This window comes from Salvia splendens, chromosome 22 (assembly GCF_004379255.2).
Source record: "Salvia splendens isolate huo1 chromosome 22, SspV2, whole genome shotgun sequence".
NCBI lineage: Eukaryota > Viridiplantae > Streptophyta > Magnoliopsida > Lamiales > Lamiaceae > Salvia > Salvia splendens.
In genome coordinates this window covers 6,820,653-6,833,719 of record NC_056053.1, presented here as the reverse complement: position 1 = coordinate 6,833,719, position 13,067 = coordinate 6,820,653, and positions in this window count along the sequence as shown.

Below are 13,067 nucleotides of genomic sequence, written 5' to 3'. Positions count from 1 at the left end.
AGCATGCTAAAAAAAATGATTCAAATTTAGTACTACATAAAATAGCATGCTAAAAAAGAAATGATTCAAATTTAGTGGAATGGATGGAGTATATATTACAGTGTACGTATAATCTTTTGCACATAGTAATATGTTTATGGTTTTTATTACTTAATATACACCAAAGTCATTATATATTTGTAGTATGAACTTAATTAGAGGACGACAGCTGGTAGTCTAGATGTCGCATATTGAAAGTAGACAGTAAACTAATTGGTAGCTAGTAAGCAAACAACATTTAAATTGAATTATATCAACGTCAATTAAGTTAGTTGCTATAACAACCCACTTATCCTAATTAATCCGTAGACTGTATTTTATATTTTTAGTGAAAAATTGAGACTGTATTTTATATTTTTAGTGAAAAATTGAGAGATAGCTGTCAATTTTATTTATTTCTTTTTGATGGCAATTTGAGAATCTCATATGCTTGTAGATTTGAGAGATGGAGTCGGACTACTTATTACATCTTGATTAAACATTGTTAGTTGAGCCCTTTTGCTTTGTTGGTTGTGATTAAGCTCATGTATTTTCTTTAAACACGCAATTAACCATTTGTTAGCAACCTAGCTTATCTAAGTTGGAAAAGATATATGCCACTTGTTTTAAAGTTCGCGTGAAATTATTTCAAGTTGTATTTTATTTTTAATGATACGATCCACCTAGCTATCTTATGGAATATTTTAATTAGAGTGAACTTAAAAATTGATCTCTAAAAAATAATGTTTGTACTTTTTAGGTCCCTAAAATTGAAATAATCACGTTACAAATCTTTGAAAAATGCAAAATATCATTTTAGACTATTTTTCTCCTTTTTTATCCGTCAACATAAAAGGGCATAAATGTATTTCAAAATACTTATGTAAATATATGTTTTAAGTAATAGGAGAAAGAGTAACCGAAGAAAAAAAATTAGTACATAAATATGAGTCACTGCATTGAAGGAAAAAAAAAGAAAGAAATTTATACTTTTTTAGGGCTGCGAGTAAAAAAGAAAAAAAAAACCCTCAAATGTTATTATGCAGTTTCCAAAGACATGATGTGTGATTTTTTCATATTCAAAGATCTTATGTGCAAACGCCATTTTCCAATAATCAATTTTGAAGTTAACTCTTATAATCAACTAGTGCTTACTTCTATTACATATTGCTAAGTTGTGGTGACACAAATATTACAACAAATAAAATATTACTTTTTCAAATCGTTCCAACACTTTTTTAGCCAAATCAAACTTTGTATTAATATAATCATATTATATAGTAATGTGATAGGGACCTGATATTTTATTTTATTCTGGAAGGGAGCTGATAATCTCTCCGTTTAATTAGTTAGCTTATTTTATGTTTTATTATTTAGTTATTATGTTTTGATTTACTTTCCCTAGTGGTTAGGATTTTATTTGTTTTCCTAGTTTATAGAGATCTTTTTGTATTCCACTCAGTATAAATATGTGTAGAGTCTTTTATTATTATTAAGCAGAATGAAGAATTAAATTATTAATCTCATTCTTTCTCTGGCGTGAAACACCCCCTATAACTTCAACTAGGGTTGTTATCTTTTTCTCTGTAAATATTTTCACGACTCTTCTCTCAAGAAATTCCTTTGATAGGTGAAAGCCTATCATATTATTATTATTATTATTATTATTATTATTATTATTATTATTATTATTATTATTATTATTATTATTATTATTATTATTATTATTATTATTATTATTATTATTATTATTATTATTATTATTATTATTATTATTATTATTATTATTATTATTATTACTTTTATTATTATCTAGATCTATTTATAGCTAGTTTAATTTAGTCGAAATTTGGTGATACTAAAATACTAATTGAACAACTAAAAGAGATTGCGATCTTAAAAGAGTCGTGCATAAGAGAAGGGTTTAGTTGGATGGTCACGTGAAAAAGTGAATAAGATTAATAGAGTTGGGGCATAATTATATATAATTAGATCAAATAATTCTTTACCTAATACCTCTTTCATGATGAGAGCATCTTGCATTTAACCTATAATCATGGGACTAATTATTGACGTCTCATGCTATTCAACTTATAATTATGCAATTAAGAAAATCGACTTAGTATGCAGCCAAATTAATCTCAAAGGACTAAAAGAAAATCATGTCTAAATCATGCATGATTATATAGGCACAATATTTTGACATCTGTTTCTGATAACATAATAAAAGCATTAATTAATTAAGACTTTTTAAGATAAGAAGAGTTAACTGGCAAGTGTTAATTTATGTAGGTGGATCTGACATGGAATATATGTAAGGATTAGGTTATGGTCCATATTTTTTGAATGCTTAGTACAATGCTAACGATTAATGTGATGTTGTCTAAAATATGGTGAAATATTATATGGGTAAACAATATAAAAAACAAAGATAAATAATTTTAATTATGTTCCTATATTTTAAACTAAAATCAAATGGAATTTATCATTGATTATGTTACTTTCTTACTAAACTTTTATAATTATATTTTCAAACATAGTTATTTTTACATAGTTATTTTTTTTCTAAATTATTAAAAATATAAACATGCAACAAATTTATTTATTGTAAATTAAATGATATTTATGAATTGATTTGAAATATAGAATACCTAAAAAATTTAATTATGTATATATGTATACATTTATTTATTGAGAATTGCAATGGTTTTAGTTGTAGATTCGTACACTTTTTTTTCAGTTTCTTCAAGACACGTTTGTCATTAGAGTTTTGAGGTCAGTTTCCTAGCAATTATGCTATGTGAATTAAGGATAGGCTATTTGAATAAAAAAGAGGGTATTTGTGTAAAAGGAGTATTTGTATAAAAAGATAGGTTAATTACATTGCAAAATTGATGCAGAAAAATAATCACACATATAGTCCATAAAATTTATCTGAGAAATTAGAGCTTATTATTTTGGACTTCATTGTGTCAGCCCTCAATCAAGGGCTTTGGAGATAACTAAACTATACTACCAAATGACCAAAAAATATAGGTTAAATAAACTAATGTAGAAAATTATCATAGCCATCAAATTATGCCTAAATATACAAATAAGTGTACACAGAGATAAAAAAATTATATGAAATATATACCCTAAGTTTCGGTTTAAAAGTATTTAGTGTATATATACCTATATGATTGTATTAAGATGACAACCACTTTTAAAATGACAATGTACCACCAATGAGAATCGTTAGATTTAGGGGCAGATTCAATCTTAGCCTGTCACGTGACAGACTTGCTTGCCTATGTATCGTAGATTGATTGATTATCTTTGATTTCGTATCACATATTGCTTGGAACCATATATCGAGTTGCTTGCTTATGTATTGCAGATTGCTTGCCTAGGTTGTCATTTTAACTATGGTGTCATGATAGTACTCTGATTTCGTATCTCATATTATTGGAACCATATGCCGAATTGTTTGCCGATGTATCACATATTGCATACATATGTATTGCAGATTGCATTTTACTTATTGTCACATTGTCACTTTAAGAGTGGTGTCATCCTAACACACCCTCAGTACAAATATACTTACACCAATTATGCACTACAATTAGCTTTTGAAAGTACTAGGATAAAAAATATGTTGAAGGAAAACACAAAATTGTAGGTATGTTTCTCTTAACGCCGGATCGAAAGAATTCAATGGACCAATTTTCCGCTGAACGGACCAATTGAATTAATTAATTATCTACTCTTTAAACTATTGATCAATTTAACTGTAACTAAGAAAATTATTAATTTCAACAACTCGAAAATAAATAAATATTCTGTTGGGTCGAGATGCCGCCGATCTCACACGCACACGAACGAAAAAATAAAGCACACAACGATGTAACGTGGTTCGGTGAAGAAACACCTACGTCCACGGAGAAGATGACCGGAATTTTATTGATGGAACTCTCTCGAATACAAGGAACTCACTCTCACAATTCTACTACTCAAAAGCCCTAATCACAAGCTAGAGTAGTAATCTCCTAATTGTGTATGTGTATTGTGTTGATCTCGTGCACTACATTACAACTGAAATCAAGCTATATAAGAGATGAAAAGAAGTAACAAAACCAACTGACTTCACATTCCAAAAATCAGTTATAACTGCCACTTTCCAACGGCTAGCTCGAGCTCACCAAAACCGAGCTCCTTTCTTGATCTCTTTCTTGAGCTCTGAAACGATGGGATTTCTCCTCAGGGTGCTTAGGTGTCGTTCAAGCAAGGATATATCCTACTGGTCAGGATAGGGATCCTAACTAAGCCTAGACCCTGGTTTCAAAAATTCCTCAACCCACTTCTACTGATCAGTATAGTGGTGGTAAGGGTCGAATCCCACAGAGATGGTGCGTTAAAACTATTGTGGTGATATTCTGGATGGTTTGGTTAGCTACCACGCTCGGGTTGAGTCTCTAACTAGGCAAGAACTTAAAGGTAATTTCCTACTGACTAGAATGGGGAAAGGAGTGTAGGGGTGCAGCTGTGTACGTGGAAATGGGGAGACATTTTTGTAACAGAAAATATTTGGAAAGTACAGGATTCTATTTTGGGCTAGACAGAATATTCAGAGGGTAGTGGTAGTCATGGTGACTAGGCTGACAGATCTGCAGGTTATAACTAAAAAGTAAAGGACAAAAAGCATATAAAAAGCAAAGTGGTCCCCAACATTAGACTTGGACATCATCTTCTTCAACAACACAAACTAAAATCAGAAAAATAATTCCAGATTCAACACGGAAACACAGTTTATCAATTCGCGAACACAGATCCACAAATAAGAACACCAAATCTGAAATCAAAACACAGAAAATGCAAGTCCGCGTACTGGTCAGCAGGAAAATGAAAACTAACTCAAACAAGACTTCACATGCAGCGATTCACTCTCGATCAACAGTTCCACACTTAACTAAAGGAATTTTGATGGAAACAAGAAAGAAAAGATTCAGCACTTAAAACACCAAGGAACCTTAGATCTAAGCTAACTAGGCGAAATAGGAAGGAAAATAAATCAACACAATAACCGAAACGGAAATCAACTTCATAGCATAAACACGTTCAGATCTTCAACAAGTACTTCAAAAGCAGAAAATATCCAAAAGCAACAAAGATCCAACGTAAAGAAAGCAAGTAAATTAAACTACGAAAGCGAATAAAAGTGTTTTGCCACTCCGGGCGATGATATCTCTAACTACGGTCTTGCTGGCTGGAACGGACGATTTGGAACTCCGGGAACATCTAGATCTTCAAGTGACCATGGCAGTGGCGAGAAACGAGATTCTGGACTGGGCTGAAGGACTGAACTCCGAGAGAATTCTACCTAAGAGTGATGATGATGATTCAATTCCTCCCGTGGCTTCCTTTTATAGGGAGGCTTACCCTTGATTTTTAGGGTAAGACCTTGCGGTGAGATGACTTCTTTGCCCTTAATTGTGATTGAGCAGTCCCAGCTATCCTCCTTCTCCATCTCGAGCCATAATTGCATGTATACTGGTCAGTACGTAATCGTCCTGACGCCCTTTTCACTTGAAGTGTCTGAAACTCTGCCTACTGGCTAGAATGCTTACCCTGCACGCTTAAGCAACTAGTTTTTGCAGATATAATTCAATTACGCACATCATACTGACCAGTAACCTAGGCCTAGAATACGACTTATCAAACTGCTCACACTTACCACATGCTTGTCCTCAAGCGTGAAGAACAAACAAAAACGAATAAGTCGAATTCTAGCCTGGGTACTCCCCTGACCGACTCTACCTAAACTAGACTCGACGCAAAGAAAAACACTTGGGCAAACACAGAAAAAGACACACAAACACACAAACACAAATAAAACAAAAACACAAAGATTTGGGCTATATTTTCAACCATCCCTTACCTCGGGATCTGGTGCAATCCGGCCTTAGACAGCCTTGAACTCCTGCCACCCCCCATTCCTTCCTGGTCAGTATATCCGTTGTCAAGATCGCCCAAACTCTCGGCCAAACACTAGATTCACTCGGTCTCTCATACCTCACCAGGAATGTTAGGACCGCATTCTCTCAATATGCTCAACCACGCTTGCTTCGGACTTAGATCTCACGTGCAACTACTGAAGGACTTAAAGGCTTGTAATGGGGCTATTGGGTTGCAGCGTTTTGGGGTAGATGTTCCTAAGGCTCTAAGTTTTCAAAATTTCTATTTTATTAATGCGGGAGAACTGTGTGCTGTAGGCTTTTGATCAGTTGCTTTTTAGCTGGCGCTTCTGGCTTGGGTCCAACTGTTCAGTATCATCTTGTGGCTTTGCCACCCTTATTCCTTCTCTTTTTTTTGTGTGGTCAAGTTTCTGACCATTTTTCTCCACATTCTTCTCTCTTTTTTTTTTTTTTTTGGTGGCTTCGCCACCCTTATTCCTTCTTCTTCTCCCTTTTTTTTTTCTTTTTGTGGACCCGGGATAACTCCCTGGTCGATTTTCTTCCGTACCTTCTTGCCCAGCTGGAGTCTGCTTCCTTGTACATCTTTCTGGCCAGTAGGCTTCATTCGCCTCACGCTTTGCACACACACAGTCCCAGTGGCTAGGGGTATTTATCTGGGTAAAGAGTTAGTAAGAAAGGTTCTAAGGGTGTTTTTTTTTTTCAGATGGGGGGTTTCCTACTGCCTTCAGTCTTTGCTACCCGTGGTCACTTCCTCCTAGGCAATTTGTGACAGCCTCTCTTTCTTTTCCATATATGTGGAAAGTGGTTCCACTTAAAGCTTATAACTCATATTTTAAGAGGGCTTTCGCGCTTGGCTCTAAGTATGGGCTTTTCTCTCATACTCACATCATATATCCTGACTAGGAGGTACTAGGGAGGGTGGTTTCGGTTTTCCAGCACGTCTTATCTCCCTCAGTTCCCTTCACCGTCAGCTCAAGACGGTTGAGTTTTAAGCCCAATCAACACACAAAATAAAAAACTAAACCTAACAGGACACTAACACAAGCACGAACACAAAACTACACATATACACATACTCATCATACTGGTCATTGCGTCCCCCCTCCCACTTCACAAGTGTCTGCCCTCAGATAGGGCTGTGAAGTGGAAAAGGTAATGGCCAGTATGATGAACACATAGACAAACAGACAAAAACAACAAATTAAAACTAAAACTTCTCACACTTAGACTATGGAATAGGCTAAGTGTGAGATTTTGAAAACCTAAACAGCAACCAACAAAACACATATATATACAAAACTCCTCACACTTAGGCCGTGCAACGGACTAAGTGTGAGTTAACATGCTTACGAAAAACAGAAAACACAAACACATGCGCCAAAAGACAAACCCTTAACTTCTCACACTTAGACTATAGAATAGGCTAAGTGTTATGAACGGGGTTTGCGCACAAACAGAAATTATACTACCTAGACACACAAAACACAATTAAAAACGAAAAACTAAAAACGAGAAAATAAAAAGAAAAACTAACTGGTCAGATGGGGGTGGTCTTAGCGAAGTCTCCTGCTCCTCCGTGGGGCAGGTGGTGTAGGCTGCTTTTCCAGGGGTTCCTCTTCCGTTCCAGTGTGATCCTCACTCTCCTTCGCCGGTTCCTCGGCTGCTGCCGGCACCTCGGCGTTCTCTTCCTCGGGCTCGTCTATCATTGTCTCTGGTGGGTGGGTCTCATCGTCCTGGCCTCCATGGCCGCTTGTTCCTGTAGCTTGTTCTTTCTTCCGGCTGGTCACTTCTTCCAACAACACATCTATCACGGATGCCATCCGGCCCATCTCCGTGATCAATCGATGGTTTTCCTCTCCTAAAGTAGTCACTAACGTCTCCATTGCGTCTTGCTTTTGAGCCAATGTCTTCTGCTCTGGCAGATCTCTCCAACATCCTTTCCATCACTGCCGCTAGCTTGACCATCTCTGCTTTCAATTGCTTATTCTCCTCTCTAACTTCATCCATTTCCTTCTCCATTCTGGCTTGACGCTGTTCCTGGTCCGATGCCAATCCGATCATTTCTGCCCTTATCTGTCTGCTTCCCTCCGCTATCTTCTCCACAGCTTTTTCCATCCCCTCTTGTCTCTGGTCGTGTGCCGGTGCTTCATGAGCTGCTGCCAACCGAGCAGTGGGTGTAGCTTCCTCTCCCATCGCGTAGAAGTGTGGCACGCCTTGCCTCATGTATACCGCATTCGTCCGGACGAATAGGGGGGTGTCAAACAATCCTGGGGCGTCCACCATCGTCAAGGGGGTTAAGTCTTCGTCCTCTGAAACGGTGACTTTGTTTCTCACAAAGATTCCCAATATATGGCAGAGGGAAATATTCTGTGCTGGGTGGGTAGCGATGAGGTGACATGTGTATGCAGTCCAGAACCCTAAGTGCAACTTCTTGCCTCTCTTGGCACACCACATAAGATACAATTCCGTCATCGATGTCCGGACTGCCGAATTCGACTGTCCTAAAAGGTTGTAACCCAAGAAGAGTTGAACCAGGCGTAGATTAGGATCGTTGAGATGGATAGATCGGGAGATAGTGGACTGAAACTGTCCTGCCCCGGGGTGAGTAAGCTCTTCCCAAGCTACCATGGGGCTCAAAGTCCACATGCCTGCGGGGAATCCCCCGCTCCCTATCTCTCCCACTCGGGCCCTATGGCCTCCTCCAAACTGCATATCCCTAGCCGAACAGTCCATTCAATCAAATTCATCATAATCTCTCCTCCAAATACTCTGAAACTGATGCACTCTACATCCAAATCTGTTGTGACCTTGAATCGAAAGGTCCGCGAAAAATTCTTTGGCCAAATCGACCGGAACATTCAAATTCTCATTCCTTAACAGCCATTCAAAACCCAATTCGTGGAAAAGGGCGAGAAACGATTCCCGAACCTTCAATTCATCTAACGAGGGGAGATGAATTAACCTTTCCACACTTAACCTTCTTGCCTTTGCGTTCTTGGTGCGATAGATGGATTGGAGCTCCTTGGAGTAAAAAAATTGCATCCCCTCCACCACGTCATCTGTGAGCTCCACCGTCCAACGCTATATCGGAGTGGTTCTGCATGTGGATGCAATAGTTCCCGATGATCGTTAGGGATGTTGCCTGCTCCTATGTACTCCTCATCTTCCATGGTCGTATCGCTATCGGATTCAGATTCTTCACTGATCTCATATTCACTGTCACTCGGTGTTTGCCGGTTTGATGGGGTTCCTCTGGTCAGCCTCAGTGATCACGATGCCTGTGTTCACGGTACGCGGTTTTTGGTACTCGGCTTGTTCTCACAACGGCTTTTCCTTTCCTTTTTCTTTCTATCTGGTACCTGGCTTCCTCCTCAGCTTCACTCAAGATTTCCACGGGATCTGCCTCTGTGTTCGGCTGATCCCTACTAGCTGCCCACTTTCCCAAGCATCTCTGCGAAATTCTCCGCGGTTTGGGGCGAGTCTGCCTTGGGGTCTGCTTTCATCACCACCAGTTCCCGCTTTATGGGCTTGGGCTTCACTACCGGAGGTACCACCGGTTCTGGTTCATTGGTTTCTGCAGCTGTTTCCTCCTCTCCTCACTACCTGCATTCTACCATCCCCTACTTCTACTCGGGGATCTACTGGCTCTTTTACTTTACTCGGTGCTTTCTCCTTCCCTCCTACCAACTGGGAAGGGCGGCCTTCCGGTAATGTCTCCTGATGGGGCTTTCTCCCTGTTTCCTACTTGCCGCCAATGCGAGGTCTAGACCCTCAGCCGATTGGTGCAGTGGTCCTCTTCTCTCTGGTTGACCCTGTTCAGAATCGAGTCAATTCTTCGTCTGTCATTAGGCCTTGTTTTCTGGCCGATTCATTCAAATCTATTTCCGTTCCGGCCTTCTCACTTCTTGAACTACCGGCTCCGCTTCGGGGCGGTTTTCTCTTGTTCCTTCGCTCCCCTCTGGAGTTGCCTTTCCTTGACTCGACTTTTTTCGTACGCTCCTCATAGAGTCGGAGTCGTAATGTGCGGTGATAGCGTCGAGCTCTGCCGAATTCGGCACTGAATCTGCTGCAATGACTGTCCGGCGCAGGCGGGAGTTCACTGGGTGTGGTTTCCTACGCCCTCCATTTGATCAAAACCAGTCAATGCCGCCGTCCAGTCCCGAGTAGGGTCCTGTTGACGAAGAAATGCCATCATGGCATCCATGGAGATCATAGGTGGTGGCTGAGCGGTCGGTGCTGGTGGCGGTGGATTTTGCTGTGGTTGTGCCTCCTGGGTTTCTTGGCGGCGCGGTTTGATTTTCCGGGCGAAAGCTTTCTTCCCCATGAGTGGAAATCTGCGATTTAGTGGTGAAAAGGTAGGGTTGAGGGTTGAGAATGATGTTTCCGCGAGAGAGATGGACAAGGATTTCTTGAAAGCGAATTGAAAATGAGGGTTTGTGAGGGAAAGTGTTGGGACGGTAAGTTTAATTCGGGTGAGAGAGAGCAGTTGCAGGTGGTTGTAACCGGTTATCAGGGGTAGCCGGTCGCGACGTTTCAGACGGGAAGGGCGGTTGAGGTTGCTAGCCTCTGATTGGTCCGCGCGTCTTTTTCCCTCTGCTCACGCGCCATTTCTCTTGCTGTCACCCTGCAAAAGCTGCACAAGCTTTAATTCAAATTTTCGTCCTTTCCATAATTCCTCCTCTACTTGCCTAAAAAAGAGACTAATTTAAATGGGCACTTAAATAACATTTTGAAATAGCACCAGATAAGCAATCCTTTGGTCAATGCGCACTTCAAATTAAAATTAAGGCCCGAAAATATTTTTTTTGGATTTTTAGGAATTATCTAGCGTGCAAATATTAATTACGTATTTACAATATTTACAACTTTCTTAGGTAATTTGGAATTCAACTTGGCCAGTATATGCATACTATTCTCAAAGGGAAACTGGCCGCGCGGAATTCCAAATTCCTATCTTACTGATCAGTATGAAACCGATGTAAGTGGCTGTAGTGGAATTTCATCCACTACACCCACCTCGCTATTATCCCTGAATATTTTCAACCTATGCCCATTTACTATGAAAGGTTCAGAGTTAGAAAAACTCCCTGAAATTTCTACTGCCCCGTTGGACCGGAGTGCAGTTATGATGTAAGGTCCTGTCCATTTGGACTTGAGTTTCCCTGGCATAAGCTTCAATCTTGACTGGAAGAGTAGTACTTTCTGGCCAACATGGAGCTCCTTAGTCCTCAGATTTCGATCATGCCATAATTTAGTTCGTTCTTTGTACCACATGGCGGAATCGAATGACTCCAATCTAAGTTCCTCAAGCTCCTGCAGTTGCAGCTTCCTTTCCTCTTCACAGGCTGTAGCATCCATATTCACTTTCTGTACTGCCCAGTATGCTCGATGCTCGATTCCAACTGGTAAATGGCACATCTTTCCAAAGACAATCCGGTAAGGGGACATGCCTATGGGAGTCTTGTAGGCTGTTCGATACGCCCAGAGAGCATCCTCTAACCTTACACTCCAATCCTTCCTAGAAGTGTTCACCGTCTTCTCCAAAATTTTCTTTATTTCGCGGTTAGAGATTTCTGCTTGACCATTTGCTTGCGGATGGTAAGGGCTGGATAGTCTATGGTGCACACCGTATTTCTTCATTAAAGCTTCAATTGTGCGATTACAGAAGTGTGTACCTTGATCGGATATGATCGCCCTGGGCACACCGAATCGGCTGAAGATATGACTCTTTAAGAATTTGGCCACTTCCTTGGCTTCACACGTGCCTGTGGCCTTGGCTTCCACCCATTTGGAGACGTAGTCTACAGCAACTAGGATATACAGATTCCCATAGGATGAAGGGAAAGGCCCCATGAAATCCATTCCCCATATGTCGAATAACTCGCAAACTATTACGGGTACCTGTGGCATTTCATCCCGGGCAGATATTCCACCGGTCAGTTGGCAACGCTCACAACTTCTGCAAAACTCGTACGCATCTTTGTTGAGGGTTGGCCAATAAAAGCCGCTATCCAAAATCTTCCTAGCCGTCTTCTTGGACCCGAAATGTCCTCCGCATGCTAACGAATGGCAGTGGGTCAAAACATCCCGCTGATCCCAGTCAGGAATGCACCTCCTTATCACTTGATCGGACCCTATCCTCCACAAATAGGGGTCGTCCCAAAAGTAGTATTTCGCTTCACTCTTGATCTTCATTCTTTGGGCTTTGGTAACACTTGGCACTTCTGGAAGCTCTCCAGTTACCAGGTAGTTGGCCAGGTCCGCGTACCAAGGCTCTTGCCCTACCTTCTCTTTTCCTTTTGCTGTATCATTCTGACCAGTAAGCTTGAACACTTCTTCCCAATCAATTTTTCTGGGCACAAAAATCACCTCACACAAATGTTCCTCTGGAAATTTATCATGCACTTCGTCACCGTTTCCATCTTGCACTATTCTGCTCAAATGGTCCGCCACTTTGTTCTCGACTCCTCGCTTATCTTCTACCTCCCAGTCAAATTCTTGTAGCAAGAGTACCCATCGGATCAAGCGTGGTTTGGATTCCTTCTTGGCAATCAGATACTTAATCGCCGCATGGTCAGTATACACTATGACCTTAGATCCCAACAAATATGGCCTGAACTTCTCGAAAGAATACACCACTGCCAGCATCTCCTTTTCAGTGGTATCGTAATTCCGCTGGGCTTGATTTAAAGTCTTGGACGCATAAAAAATTACGTACCTCTTCCCGTCGATCTTCTGACCCAGCACGGCTCCTACCGCAAAATCGCTGGCGTCGCACATTACTTCGAACGGATGGTTCCAGTCAGGAGCCCTTATGATAGGTGCGGATATCAACTTTTCCTTGAGAAGGTTGAAAGCAGCCTTGCATTGCTCATCAAAGATGAATTCCACGTCATTCTGAAGTAATCTAGTAAGGGGCTGGGCGATCTTGGAGAAATCCTTGATAAATCTTCGATAAAATCCGGCGTGCCCCAGAAAACCCCTTATTCCCTTCTGATCAGTAGGGAATGGTAATTTGGATATAACATCTACCTTGGCTCGATCCACTTGGATACCTCTCTCTGAGACCACGTGTCCTAAAACTATCCCTTCGGC